Genomic DNA, 15,125 nt, shown 5'->3' with positions numbered 1-15,125 from the left:
TGAAGTTGAGTTGTTCTTTTCTGTCTGGCAACAGTGCTCTCTGCTGACATCTCTGCTTGTCTCAGGAACTGCACAGAGTAGAAGAGGTTTGCTATGGGGATTTGCTTCTACTCTAAACAGTTCCAGAGACAGGTGTCATCAGAGAGCACTGTGGTCAGACAGAAAAGAACAACTCAACTTCAGCAGCTTAAAGAGCAAATCTCCTGCCCTGGCGGACCAAACCAACCCATACATTACATGGATAGCCATTGTTTTGAATAAATGCAATGCTACATTTCTGCAGCAGCCCAGAGAGACTGCAGAAGAGGTGCTTGTGGGAATACTGAATGCTTGTCCCCGCTTTTGTCCTGGTCTGTGTCAGATGTTAGATAATTTGCCCACATATTAGGTAGAAGCCCACAGTAGGTAGATAATCCCCCCCCCCCCCCCATTAAATAGAAGCCCACGGTAGGTAGATAATTCCCCCTGTTATATAGAAGCCCACAGTAGGTAGATAATTCCCCCTATTATATAGTATCCCACAGTAGGTAGATAATTCCCCCTATTATATAGTATCCCACAGTAGGTAGATAATTCCCCCTATTATATAGTATCCCACAGTAGGTAGATCATTTACCCTTTTGATTATGTCCCCAGTAGGTAAATAGTTCCCCCACTACTAGGTAGAAGCCCCAAGTAGGTAGATAACACCCCCCCCCATTATATAGAAGCCCACAGTAGGTACATATTCCCCCCCCCCCCCATTATATAGAAGCCCACAGTAGGTAGATAATTCCCCTCATGATATGGGAGCCCACAGTAGGTAGACAGCTTCCCCCCCCCCCCCATTAGCCCACAGTATGTAGATAATTCCCCTCATTAAATAGGAGTCCACAGTAGGTAGACAGTCTCCCCCCATTAGCCCACAGTATGTAGATAATTCCTCCAATTATATAGAAGCCCACAGTAGGTAGATAATTCCCCCATTTGGTTATGTCCCCAGTAGGTAAATAGTTACCCCACTACTAGGTAGAAGCCCCAAGTAGATAAATAATTCCCAATCCCCATTAGGTAAAAGCCCCAATAGGTAGGTAATCCCCCCATTAGATAGAAGCCCCCAGTAGGTAGATAATCCACCCATTACATAGAAGCCCCCCCCCCTCGTAGATACATAATCCTGCATTAGGTGGGGATATCTGGACTAAAAACTTTGAGTAGGCAGATGGGTAGTAGCATTTAAAGGGACCTTGTTAAGACCTATGTAGTCTTCACTAATGTCTGATTTATTTTCAGGCTTTAGGGTCCTTTGTGAATCAGGACTATCAAAAATATCTTTATACCCATCCTTCAGAGCAGAATATTTTAACCAACCGTTGTCATGGTGTTTTTTCTTTGTCTGCTAAATATACAAAGCAATGACCTGCCAATAATATCTGTTAATTTCTAAAAAATTGTGTAACTCGGGGCTGCTGCATTCTTCCTGTAATGTACATAATTTATAATATACAAACTATAAAGATCTATATAAATGCTTTTTCAAGAACCATCTTAAAGGGGTACTCCGCCCCAGGACATCTTATCCCCTATCCAAAGGATAGGGGATAAGATGTCAGATCGCGGCGGTCCCACCGCTAGGGTCCCCCGGGATCTCGGCTGCAGCACCCCGCTTTCATTACTGCACAGAGCAAACACGCTCTGTGCATGATGATGGGCGATACAGGGGCTGGAGCATCGTGACTTCACGGCTCCGCCCCTCGTGATGTCATGCCCCCTTAATGCATGCCTATGGGAGGGGGAGTGACGGTCACCATGCCCCCTACCATAGACTTGTATTGAGGGGCGTAACATCACGAAGCTCTGGCCCCTGTATTGCCCATCAATACGCACAGAGCGAGTTTGCTCTGTGCAGTAATGAAAGCGGGGTGCTGAAGCCGAGATCCCGGGGGACCCCCGCAATCTGACATCTTATCCCCTATCTTTGGATAGGAGATAAGATGTCCTGGGACGAAGTACCTCTTTAAGGGATCTGATAATCTATCAAATATTTTATCATATAGATCAGTCTCATCAGTCAGCTGGGAGTCGTAGTTTTGCAATACTGGTTGGGAGTGTTGGGACAGGTTGGGAAAGTGAGGGAATGTGAGACCTAAATAGGATATATAGACCTCACAGCCTTGGACCACCCCTACAGCTTACACATTGGCTTACTACTTCAGCAACTTATACATTGCATATGTGTGGTGACACAGGGTAGTGTTAGTGGAAATACCTGATCACTTTGTGACGCCAGGGCACCGTTATCCTATACACGGTCTGAGGTTGGAAACAGCTTCTCCTGGGCCAGACATTGGGAGTAAATGAACACACCGAGGTCAGGTTACCGATAACTGTCTTTACTGAGCAGATGGTAATACACATACAGCTGGTTTTAGGTGAGAGAGTGCAGCGTAACCCTTTGGGATCCCTGTTGCCTTGCTGGGACCTGTGGTGCTTACACCAAACAGATTAATACTGACTTGTGAGAAGGAAAGATGAATCCTGATAGGTAGGGTCCTATCAAGGTACTGAAGCCTTCTCCGTAGGGGCATGAACTTCCACCGCACAAGCAATCCTTGCAGGATGACCAGTTGAGATTAGATTTGAGCTAGGCCTTTCCTCAGAGCACATAGCACAACACACCTGAACCTCACTGTGGCTCAGCTTACGCTGAACTGGGTTGACTCCTCCCCCACTATACTATAAGAGTTAGAATTTAGGGGTTCCCATTGGCAGGCAAGGTCACATGGGGTTCACTGCTCTCATTTAAAGGTACAGTAACACAGAAAAATATATATACATATAACAAGAATATAATTGATTAGAAAAATATATTACTTTGCAATAGAATGTAATCATAATTAATTTAACAGTAAGTCCTTAACACAGTGTGCTGCCAAGCTGCCCGAGACAGTCCGAAGCCACAAGACAGCTATTGGTGCTGGGACACCACATATGTTTTAAAGACCTGCTTCCTACAGCTGGGAATTGCAGCACCTGAATTTGTGCACCGTCAGCTTGAAAGTTTATGTTTACCAGTGAAACATGTTGGGGGAGAGTGGTCAGGACAACAAACAAAATTTCACTTTAACCTTTCACCAGGGCATATTCTGTTTTTTGACACTCAGCTTGCCTCTTATTTGCAGACTGCAAACTAGTAATACCCATCTGGTTCTCCACGGGTTGCATGTGGCAAGTTTCCAACCATCTATAATACACAATGGGGTTTATTTACTAAGAGTGGAGTATAGTTTTCCAGAGTATTTACTCATTTTTCCCTACGTTAGGATAGGAGATAACATGTCTGATCGCAGGGGGACTGGCCGATGGGACCTGTCTTAGATGTCTTAGGGCCGGAGTACCCCTTTAATATGTGAAGAGACTTTGAAATACCCCAGATCGGTCCATAATATTCATTTACTTCTGTTGCGGGTCTCTGCATGGCATGAATAAAATCTTGAAAAAATATGAGGATATTACATCTATAGAAGTTCAGTGTGTGATGTCTTATTTATTACTTTCACTGACTGTGAATTCGTAAAAAGTTTTTATTTCTCTAGTGCGCAGTATACCTCCCTTAACCTTAGCTTTCAGATCTTCTAATAGAGACGCATTATACATAAGGGAAGTGTCTGTACATAGAGCTAATGTATGTTTAGGTGGGCACTGTCATTAAACATGATTTTTAATATTTGATTCATTATGCCAAATAAATAACTTTTGTAATTGGCTTCCATAAAAATAAACATTTTATGTTAGTTTTTCTGCTTTATACTTCTGGCAACCAGGGGTCTCCCTTCTTGGTCAGAACACAATCTGTCTGGTCACAATCTGATGTTGGTCTCCTGCTTGTAATGGCAAAAGTCCAAACTCAGGAGGTGTTTCTTACTGACAGCTGCAAAGAGCCTCATTGAAAGCTGCAAAGAACCTCACTGAAAGATACATAGACTAAAAGCTGCTGCACAGAGATTGAGGTCTTCCATTCATCACATCACTGCAACGATGTGAGGGCGGAAATGGTCCCCCAGCAGGCTTCAGTGATGTCATGCCTGCTGGGAAACGCCCACTTTCTCCTGCCTGGAGATTGCACCATGTTAGCAAGAATAAAGGTATGATTCAGAGCTTTTTAAAGCTCAGAATTTTTTTTTTTTAAAGGTGGGAGGGGAGTTAGGAGTAGTTGGGGAACATAGCTATAGTTAGTTAAGAAAAGTTTATTTGGTGACAGGTATTTTAAATGTGATATTTAAACCCACAAAAACAGTATTACCCTGTCCACATTTCTGGGAACATGTTGTAGGTGCAGTCATCAGGTGAAGCCCTGGGGTTGAGGGGCTTGGACGCCGCCAGGGACATGGGGGGAGATTTATCAAAAACTGTCCAGAGGAAAAGTTGCCGAGTTGCCCATAGCAACCAATCAGATTGCTTCTTTCATTTTTTTAAATGTTTGGTTGTTATGGGCAACTCAGCAACTTTGCCTCTGAACAGGTTTTTATAAATCTCCCCCATAGTATCAATATTACCGCAGGTAATTATGCTGGTCACCACTGAATCGTAGATATCCAGCCTATCCATTGCAATCTGGGTTCTCTAACATTTAAAATTTACCAATCTTCTAGAAATGTCACATTTTATTGACAGTTAAAATGTACATCAAGGACATCAAACTTAATCTGGCCCTTTTTTGTAGGATTTTACTATATGACACCAATGCAAGGCAGCACAAAAAAGGCCACTTCCTGCTACTCCTATACCAACAACTACATTATGATATGCCCCTTTCTCTATTCTATGTTAGCAGCTCGGTGTAGAGAAGCACTAAATCTATTTTTGGTTTGGTCTGCATAGAACTTGGGCCACATTCAGTCCTTGGGCCACCAGTTGGGTATTACTGGTTTACTCGGTAGACGTGTCAATAAATATCTGTTTGGTGAGAATAGGGGTGAACCCTAACATTAGACGTATGGACCTCTTTAGGGTCAAAGCCAGAAAACCTAATATTAATGTAGTATGGTAAGCTGTAAGCTTTTATGAATTTGTTCGTAAGTCAGGTATGTGGTGTCCCGGTACCGCATCCTATCCGGTACCTTTGTATATAAGTCCCCATAGCCAGAGTCCCTGGGACGTCGGGGTTCTTCTTAACTAGCCCTCCCATAGTCACCTCTCATCTAGGTATTAGTTATCTAATAATTCTTCAGGATTTGTATATATATATATATATATATATATATATATATATATATATATATATAGGATTGTACAAGTGTATATAAATGGTTAATTACCTATGCATAGCGTAACAGGACCAGCGGGTCACGTGACTGGGTAAACTCTATGGTTTTATGCTTGAGGACCTTTGGAGGTTCCTGTGACGTTTATCTCCCATCACTCCTTGTAACGGTGAGTGACAGTTGATTGGACCAGTAAAAACGGCCCTGCCCATATAAGGGAGCGGCGGCCATTGCTCACTCTCTTTCCTTGTGGGCTGTTGATGGAGAAGGATCTGCGCTGCTGTCGTCAGTGAGTTTAGGCCTGAGCCTTGCGGCGAAGGCTGATATCTGCTAAATTGTGAGTGTGTCAATCCCAAAACACTCCGCAAGATCACCGGACCTTATCTATCCCCTAAATCCAGACGGATCTTCGTAATATTCCCTAATTCAGAGACTTTTATGAGAAGTCAAGGTCCGCAACAACTGTCAGTCATTGCACTAGATAGAGACTGTATTCCTGAGACTGTTACTGCTCATTGGATGTACTGCAAGCATTTAAATAAAGCTATCCAAGTTCAAGTTCAAGTACCTTGTGGACCTTCAGTCATTTTATGCATGCACCTATCGTTACTGGGAAGGGCGGCGATAGACCGGAGAATTACCTCAGCATACTAGCCCCAACTACCATACACCCCTCAAGGGCTACCTCAGGTATTTTTATAAATTGTGAAATACCATCTCATGTATTGTGAAATACCATCTCATGTATTGTGAAATACCATCTTATGTACCATGTCATGTACTATCTGATTTAAGTTTCATTGCCTACATATACTGTAAGTCTATAAAAGAGCCATACACTTACTGAAGGAGCACATCACCACCCATACAGTGGGACCTACCACAAGAAAATCTTCCATCACCCATGAAAAAAGCCCCCATGCACAAACAAAAAGAGTTCTGCATTATCAATTAACTGACTAAAGGCTTCCTCCTCCACCACCCATCCTGCACACCCATAATTCTCCAAATTCTCCTTCCTCTCCCTTCAAGCCATCACTGACAGGTGGTGCAGCTGAGGATAGATATTGCTTCACCTTTCAGCACTTAGGCAGAAAATAGAACTGATCCTTCGTTTCACCCCTGTTCCTCAAAAAGACATAACATTTTATAGAAAGGTTGACAGGCAGTCCGAAGAAACAAAAACAATGTTATTTCTTGCTAGATGGGAGCCACTCAAATACAAAGTGCCACCCTAGGCACTGGACAACTGTGGTGTCCTTGTGTAGAACAGATATGTCTTCCTGACCTGTCAGGTGGATGTCACCTATCGTGTCTGCTCCAGGACCACTACTCAGGTTTAAATGTGTTATTCATTACAGTTTAATGTATTGTTAAAGCACTTTTATGCATTACTGTGGGGTTAACCTGTCTATGCAGGAGTATGCTATGCGGATCACATGCTTGCTTTAGCCAACCTGGTTGCTGCCCTGCTCCCCTTTAGTCTGCTAGACTGGAAGGAGTTAGTTCAGTCTAGAGTGCAGTGTCTAATGAGGAGTAGAAGAGAGTGGAGGTCACCTCTGGACCTCTACTGTGGACCTGTACCTCACCACATGAGGACAGGCCTAAGAAAATCCAGTTGCAGCGCCGAATTGTTTCAGAGCTACAGCACCCTTCATGGGATCCTGCCATCCAGGTCATCCAGAAAGTTAGAAGCAAGTCTGCAGTTGGGAGAAGAGCCAAGAGAGTTGATGGACCCCATTAACAAAGGGGAGGATTACAGGAGATAGAAAACTCTGGCAACTCCGGTCCATAAATCTACAGTTTTCACCTAGCTGTAAGCCCTAATTCCAAATACCTATGCGGAGAGTAGTGTTGGTCAGCTTCTAAGTCTCATACAAGCTAAACAATCCATTACAGTTCAAGCATAATTCAGCAAGCAAGAGGCTAGTCAGCAAGGACTACAAGTTCCATAGTGCCCTGAAGCAACTGTGATCACTGCTGCAAACTCCAGCGAACTTTGCACTACTGTTTAACTGTTCCTGCATATTTTTTTGCAAGTTCAACAATAAAATTCAGCAGTTTCCGTAACCCGCATCTGTAGTCGTTATTACCCCAGCGCTTGGTCCAGGAAGCTACTGCCCCTTGGAGCATGGAGGTCAACGCTACCCTGGCGTCACAAACTGTTATGTACTAAAACACTCCATCTTAGCCTGCCCTTTCACACAAGTACCTAAAATAGCCCTAAATGGAGTTGCCCTGTACAAAGGAAAAGCTAATCTACAGAACATGTATTTCTGTACTGCACTGTAGAGTAGCACTACTACCACTACCTCAGTAATACGAGTGTTTTGCCAAAGTTGATTGGTGGGATCTTCCAGTGGTGGGATCTAACACTGTATGTTGAATATGGGTTTAGTTTACAATGGCCCAGGCAAGACCATTGTATGTTGAAAATAATGTACCCTGTGATTATAATAACCCCATAATGTAACCTGGGTGTATACAGAATACCGTAACTGCTTTTTAGTCTTTGTATTGCAGTATACAAGCCAACAGTATATAATCTCAGCGATTAGGGCAGATGTAGGTAGCACCTGTGGTATAATATTAGAGCACACATTGGGCAGCTGTTCCCTATTTCAGAGAATCTTCTGTGTAAACTATTCATAAGCTCAGATGTTTGTGGAGATCTTTCTTTCAGATGCAGATTATATTTGTGGTGTCCCAATAGGTTCCGTGATAATTACAAGTAATGAGATTAACACCTGCGGTTTAGACCTCAGATATTGGAGTCTAAATTTAGAGATTATGCCAAGTGCGTCGCCTTCTACTGCTTGAAAGAAATTACATTTTACAATTTAGGAAAGTTAAGGAAAGTAGAATTTTATTTAGATTTTTTATTTTTGTCATGGTTAACCTTAGGGTGGGCCAGAGGTATTGGAAGGTCAGTAGAGGTGTCAGTAAATATATATCTACTGTTCAGTGAGAATAGGTATGAACCCTACTGTATCATGAGATGGACGTCTTTCGGGCAAAGCCGTCTAAAAATAATATTAGAGTAGATTGGTAATCTGAAAGCTTTGATGGTTTAGTTCTAGTTCAGGAATTTTCCAAAACAGTAAAATAATTTCTCATGTACTGTGTCTGATTTTACTTTTCTTAACTACATATACTGTAAGTCTAGAGAATCATGTGTTGGCTCTTTTTTAATGTCTCAGATATTTATTAAGCATTTTTTTTTACTTTTTCTTTTCTGAACTGGGTTTTTTTTTTAATCAACTGGTACCAGAAAGTTAAACAGATTTGTAAATTACTTCTATTTAAAAATCTTAATCCTTCCAGTACTTATCAGCTGCTGTATGCTCCACAGGAAGTTCTTTTCTTTTTGAATTTCCTTTCTGTCTGACCACAGTGCTCTCTGCTGACACCTCTGTTTATTTTAGGAACTGTCCAGAGCAGGAGAGGTTTGCTATGTGGATTTGCTTGTACTCTGGACCGTTCCTAAAATGGACAGAGGTGTCAGCGGAGGAACTTTCTGTGGTCAGACAGAAAGGAACTTAAAAAAGAACTTCCTGTGGAGCATACACCAGCTGATAAGTACTGGAAGGATTAAGATTTTTAAATAGAAGTAATTAGCAAATCTGTTGAACTTTCTGGCACCAGTTGACTACCAGTGCTGTACCAGTGCTGTAGTCACAGGCAGTAATGCCCTAGGCACCAAGTCTCAATACTGTCTATTAGGGTTGGGAGGACAGGGGTGATAGACAACAAGCTTCTCTGCCTTGGCCAGATACAAAACTAGGGGAGCAAACTACATTTGGAGGCATTTTGGTAAACACAGTGATGGCAATCTGTGCATCAGGTAATCTGAGGCAGAGGCACCTACAGTGAAGGAAAAAAGTATTTGATCCTCCTGATTTTGTGCATTTGCCCACTGACAGAGATATGATCAGTCTATCATTTTAATGGTCAATTTGAACAGTGAGTCAGAATATCAAAAAAATCCAGAAAAACACATTTCAAATACGTTATGACTTAATTTGCATTTTACTCAGTGCAAAAAGTATTTGGTCTACCATCAATCAGCAAGACGTCTGTCTCCAAGGTGTCTTTTATACAGGTAACGAGTTGAGAGTAGGAGCACTCTCTTGAAGGCAATAGTACTAATCCTGTCTTGTTACCTGTATAAAAGATACCTACCCAAAGAAGCAACCAATCAGATGCCAAACTCTCCACCATGGCCCAGACCAAAGAGCTGTCCAAGGATGTCAGGGACAGGATTGTAGACCTACACAAGGCTGGAATGGGCTACAAGACCATCACCAAGCAGCTTGGTCAGATTATTCGCAAATGGAAGAAAAACAAAATAATTGTCAATCTCCCTCGGTCGGGGGCTCCATGTAAGATCTCACCTTGTGGTGCTTCAATGATCAAGAGAATGATGAGGAATCAGCCCAGAACTACACGGGACAATCTTGTCAATGATCTCAAGACAGCTGAGACCATAGTCATCAAGGAAACAATTGGTAACACTCTACATCGTGAAGGACTACAGCACCCACCATGTCCCTCTTGCAAGAAAGCACATGTACAGGCCGTCTGAATAATTGTCTGTCGGCAAATGTACAAAATCAGCAAGGGATCAAATGGGGCATCAGTGGCTGGTACACAGTGTGCAAAATTACTAGTACTACAACACATTTATTCTATATAAACAATGTATATACCTACATACTTTTAAATATTCATGTTTAACCAATACTAATCCCCATATAAAGATTTGGGTTGGGATTTGAATTCTCCGGTGATTTTTTATGTTTGGATAATGTCCGAGCAGATCTGTTTATTGTGATTTATCTGTGTTTTCTAACATCCTGGCATATATTCCGGGGATTAGTTGAGGTTGCTTAGCTTAGCTCAGTATTGCACCAAATCCCTCACTGCACAAGGGAAATGGATGAATCTCGCTAATATTCTCGGCAAAAATTCATGCGTAGTGGGGATATTGGAGATCAGCAAATGTCAATTTATTCCTTGACCTGTCTACATTTATCTAGTCAGTAGCACAGTATAATGAAAAAAACATATAATGTCAGGATATAGAAATATGCAGATGTTAATATCAACCACCCACAGCCCAGAACTTGCAGTAATAACTGTGTTAATGATTTGCATAAGTAGGTTGTAATATTTTCTAGAGATGGGAAAAAGAGATATGGACACATGGTATGGCTACTGAAAATTGTTGTGCAGATTCACAGTACCCATATAACTGAGACACTGCTCCCTTAAAGAGGTACTCTGCCCCTAGACATCTTATCTACTATCCAAATAATAGGGGATAAGTTGTCTGATCACTGGGGTCCCGCCGCTGGGGACCCCTGCAATCTCCCTGCTGCACCCGACATTCATTAAGAGAGTCGGATGTAGTGCCGGAGGCTCGTGACATCACAGTCATTCCCGCTTGTGACGTCACGGTCACACCCCCTCAATGCAAGTTTAAGGGAGGGGGCGTGACGGCCGTCACGTCCCCTCCATAGACTTGCATTGAAGGGGCATGGCCGTGACATCACGAGCGGGGCATGACTGTGACATCTCAAGCCTCCACCACGCATTGCCAGTAATCCGGCGAAGTTCACTCTGTGCACCGGATGACTGGGGTGCCGCAGCCGAGATAGTGGGGGTCCCCAGCAGTGGGACCCCCACTATCAGACATCTTATCCCCTATTCTTTGGATAGGGGATAATATGTCTAGGGGCGGAGTACTCCTTTAAAGGGGTTGTGCCAATATTATGATCTACCACCTAGCCACAGAAAAGGTAAAAATGATCTGATTGGTGGAAGTTTGAACACTGGGACCTCCACCCATCACAAGAACCATGATTCCTTGTCCCCATGTGAGTGGCTGTCGCGCATGCATGATGTAATTCCCTTTACTCCCTATGGGACTACCAAGATATACCAGTCATGCATTACACACTCAAATAACCCTTTAGTCACAAGGGGTATTCCACAATTGGATCAGATTCTTATCACAAGGTGATCATTTATAATGTTAAAATAACCCCTTTGGCCAGTAGTGACATCATAATCCTTTCATAACATCTCGATGGGATTTAGATCCAGGCTTTGCATCCACCATTTAGGAAAACCCTCCATTTCTTTTTTTCTCCAGGATTTGGATGAAGGGAGTATCTTGCAAGGCTCCTTACAGAAGATGAATTCTTGGTGGCCCTGTACTGGTGATATAAAAGGATTTAGAAAATCTCCAGAATCGGACAAGACAATATAAAATATCTATTTTTATTATTTTACAAACATGTGTATAACAGTAAAGGGGCTTCACTCTTTGTCAGTCATTCCTTGGTGCTACTCGCATGGTCAGAGTGATTGTCACATTACAAGGTCCATGAGCTTGAATCTTGTGACAGATGGTCATGTATTATCCTCATACCATTTAGTACAATGATAAATTCATAGTGATGACTATGATGAGCCGCTCACGACCTGATGTAGCAAAACACTCTAAGGGTACATTCCCGCACGGCGTATTTGCTGCGTATTTGCTGCTGCGTATTTAATTTTCTCTGTTGAAGTCAATGGGTAGGAAAATACGCAGCACCAAATACGCAGCAAATACGCAGCAAAATACGCCGTGTGGGAACGTACCCTTAAACCATAGAATTTCCACTACCATTCTTAAAAGCTATGGACACTGATTTTTTGCTGCTGTAGTGTCTGTGTCGTTCATCTGGCTACCTCTCAGACAATTAAGAAAAGTCTATCAAAGAGCTGTGTTGTGGTGTCAGGCTAATGGTGTGTAATGTAGACTTGTAGGGTGGTGTGACTAAAATGAAAGTTTGTGACGCCAGGAGTGTTAACCCCGCCGCACGCCAAGGGTAAGCGGTTGCCAGTGCCAAGCTCCGGGTATAGAATATCTCAAATGCAAGGTAGGAGATATCACTTGTAACTTTTTTCAGGAATTGCAGCAAGATGTGCAAACAATACAGTTACATTGTAATGCAATTTGACAGAAGGATGCTATAGGGAACCACAGTTGCTTTATTGGCACTCTGGGACTTGTAGTCCTCCATGACTGGAATGTGACTTAAACTTGCCTGAGCTTGACTTAGCTAGCCTTGACGTGACTAGACTGGACTGACTTAGACTTGACTGAATGAGACTTGACTTGGGAGCTGACTATCACTGTCTTTCACTACTTCACTGAGCGGAATCCAAAGTACGTGCTTACCGCCAGGGTGGACTTTAGTGGACAGGAGTGGCTGAGGATCTTCACTTACTTTATCCATGGTTTGGCCCTGGGGCCTGTGAGACTTCTGTTCTCCCCAAAGCTTTAGACTTGACAAGACCGACAACCTGGTAGGCGGGATCCTAGTGAAGAGTGATGTCGCTCAGGAACAGGAATTGTCGCTCGGTCTTTGGGCCTGTCCTCATGTGGTGAGGTACAGGTCACACAGCTGAGGTCTTGGCAGGACCCTCACTCACTATCCTCTACACTAGTAACTCGGACTACACTGTGGAGTTGGAAAGGGTGCAGAGACGCGCGACTAAACTAATATGGGGCATGGAACATCTTAGCTATGAGGAGCGATGAAAGGAGTTACAATTGTTTAGTCTTGAGAAGAGACGTTTATGGGGGGATATGATAAACGTATATAAGTATATAAATGGCCCATACAAAAAATATGGAGAAAAACTGTTCCAGGTTAAACCCCCCCAAAGGACGAGGGGGCACTCCCTCCGTCTGGAGAAGAAAAGGTTTAGTCTAAAGGGGCGACATGCCTTCTTTACCGTGAGGACTGTGAATTTATGGAACGGTCTACCTCAGGAACTGGTCATAGCAGGAACAATTAACAGCTTTAAAACAGGGTTAGATACATTCTTGGAACAAAATAACATTAATGCTTATGCAGAATTATAAAACTATATCCCTTTCCCTTATCCCCTTACACCCTTCCCTTCAATTCCCTGGTTGGACTTGATGGACGTATGTCTTTTTTCAACCATACTAACTATGTAACTATGTAACTCATAAACTAACTAATAAACATTGGGGCAAAATCACAGAAGAATTTTGGAATCACCATCAAACACAACTACAGACACTATATTATGAACTACACTAACTTTACAGCCCCTGTAGCATAGTCAAATAAAATAAAATCCTGGAATACCCCTTTAAGCATCCCTGGTTGTTGGTAGATGCCTGCTGATGTTAAAATGTTTACGGAGGTATCAGAAGACGCAAATCGGTCATTAGCACAGTTGCTATGGTGACAGATGTAACAGTACACAATGTTGTTATTTCACTAGAGATGATTTTACTATTTATTTATTTTTTATTATATTGTTTAAAAATTGACACTGTAGAGATAACCTGTGGGTCACACTACTTCTCCAAAAGGGGTTATATATCCAGTTTCGTCCTTAAATTGCAAAATAAAGGCAACATTTTTTTTTATGTCCCTTTTCTTTTGCAGACAAAAACGTGCACATAAGATGAACTTTGGCAGTAAATTTTTAGAATACATACTTGATCTCTGCCATGTTGTGTGAAGAGCAGTCTCCTGAGGCGGAGGGGTCTTCTGAATGGACACTGGACTAATGAAGCTTGTTATTATCCTAAACCTGTCCTTTTTCTAGTGCAGCCCTGGACGTGTCCTCGATTTAATGTAAGAGAGGAGTTCATGTTCTATTCCCATGTAAACACAAGACCTGCCCAGGGAGACTGAGGGGTGATGGCCGGGGGCATTTCAAGACAGACACCACTATTATGTTTTTTTTTCCCCTTTAAAGAAACGGGTGGGTAGGCAATTACACCAATCTAGATACTTGTCTGCAGCAGAAGAGCGGCCCACACATTGGATAATTATGATTGAGAAATGTGATTATAGAGAGATGCTTGAACATTTAAAACCCTGCATCATTTTCTGAATTGGTGCATAAATTTGACCAAAGTATGATCAGATGTTCATTTGCATCTTAAAATTGAGACAAGATAGAAGAAAAAGCAGGTTCACATTACGTTACTGATCAAATAATCCAGCAATAGGATTCTTAACAATATCAGTACCTGGTGTGACCTCCTTAGGCTTGGCTTGAGGTTTGGACAGTGAAGGTTTAGACAACTTCCACGCCATACTTGGGTAGACCTCCGTCTGTAGTCACTTTGTTGCCATAACAGCCATCTAGCCATCAGGGGTGGACTGACAACACTCAGGGCCCCCCAGACCAAATAAAACAAGACTCCACTCCTGGCCCCACTTCTTTCCTGCCCCTATTCCCATCCAAAACCCTCCTCATGCCCCACTCCCAATTTTTGTACCATATCTAAAGTCCCCGACCACTCGGTCTGCCCCTGCCCAGGGTCAAGAACTACCATAACTGTGCAGACTTTTTTTTTTTATAAGTTGCAGAGACCACAGGAGAATATTGATTGGGTTCAGCCAGACCCACAAAGTTACCATGATATCATAGACTTTCCTCTTCTACAGTGGGGATCAAAAGTTTGGGCACCCCAGGTAAAAATTTGTATTAATGTGCATATAGAAGCCAAGGAAAGATGGAAAAATCTATAAAAGGCATCAAATTACAGATTAGACATTCTTATAATATGTCAACAAAAGTTAGATTTTATTTCCATCATTTACACTTTCAAAATAACAGAAAACAAAAAAAGGGTGTCTGCAAAAGTTTGGGCACCCTGCAGAGTTAATATCTTGTACTGCCCCCTTTCGCAAGTATCACAGCTTGTAAATGCTTTTTGTAGCCAGCCAAGAGTCTTTCAATTCTTGTTTGAGGTATCTTTGCCCATTCTTCCTTACAAAAGTCTTCCAGTTCTTTGAGATTTCTGGGCTGCCTGTCACGCACTGCTCTTTT

Source organism: Hyla sarda, chromosome 3, assembly GCF_029499605.1.
Source record: "Hyla sarda isolate aHylSar1 chromosome 3, aHylSar1.hap1, whole genome shotgun sequence".
In the NCBI taxonomy this organism is placed as follows: domain Eukaryota; kingdom Metazoa; phylum Chordata; class Amphibia; order Anura; family Hylidae; genus Hyla; species Hyla sarda.
This window is presented reverse-complemented; position numbering follows the sequence as displayed.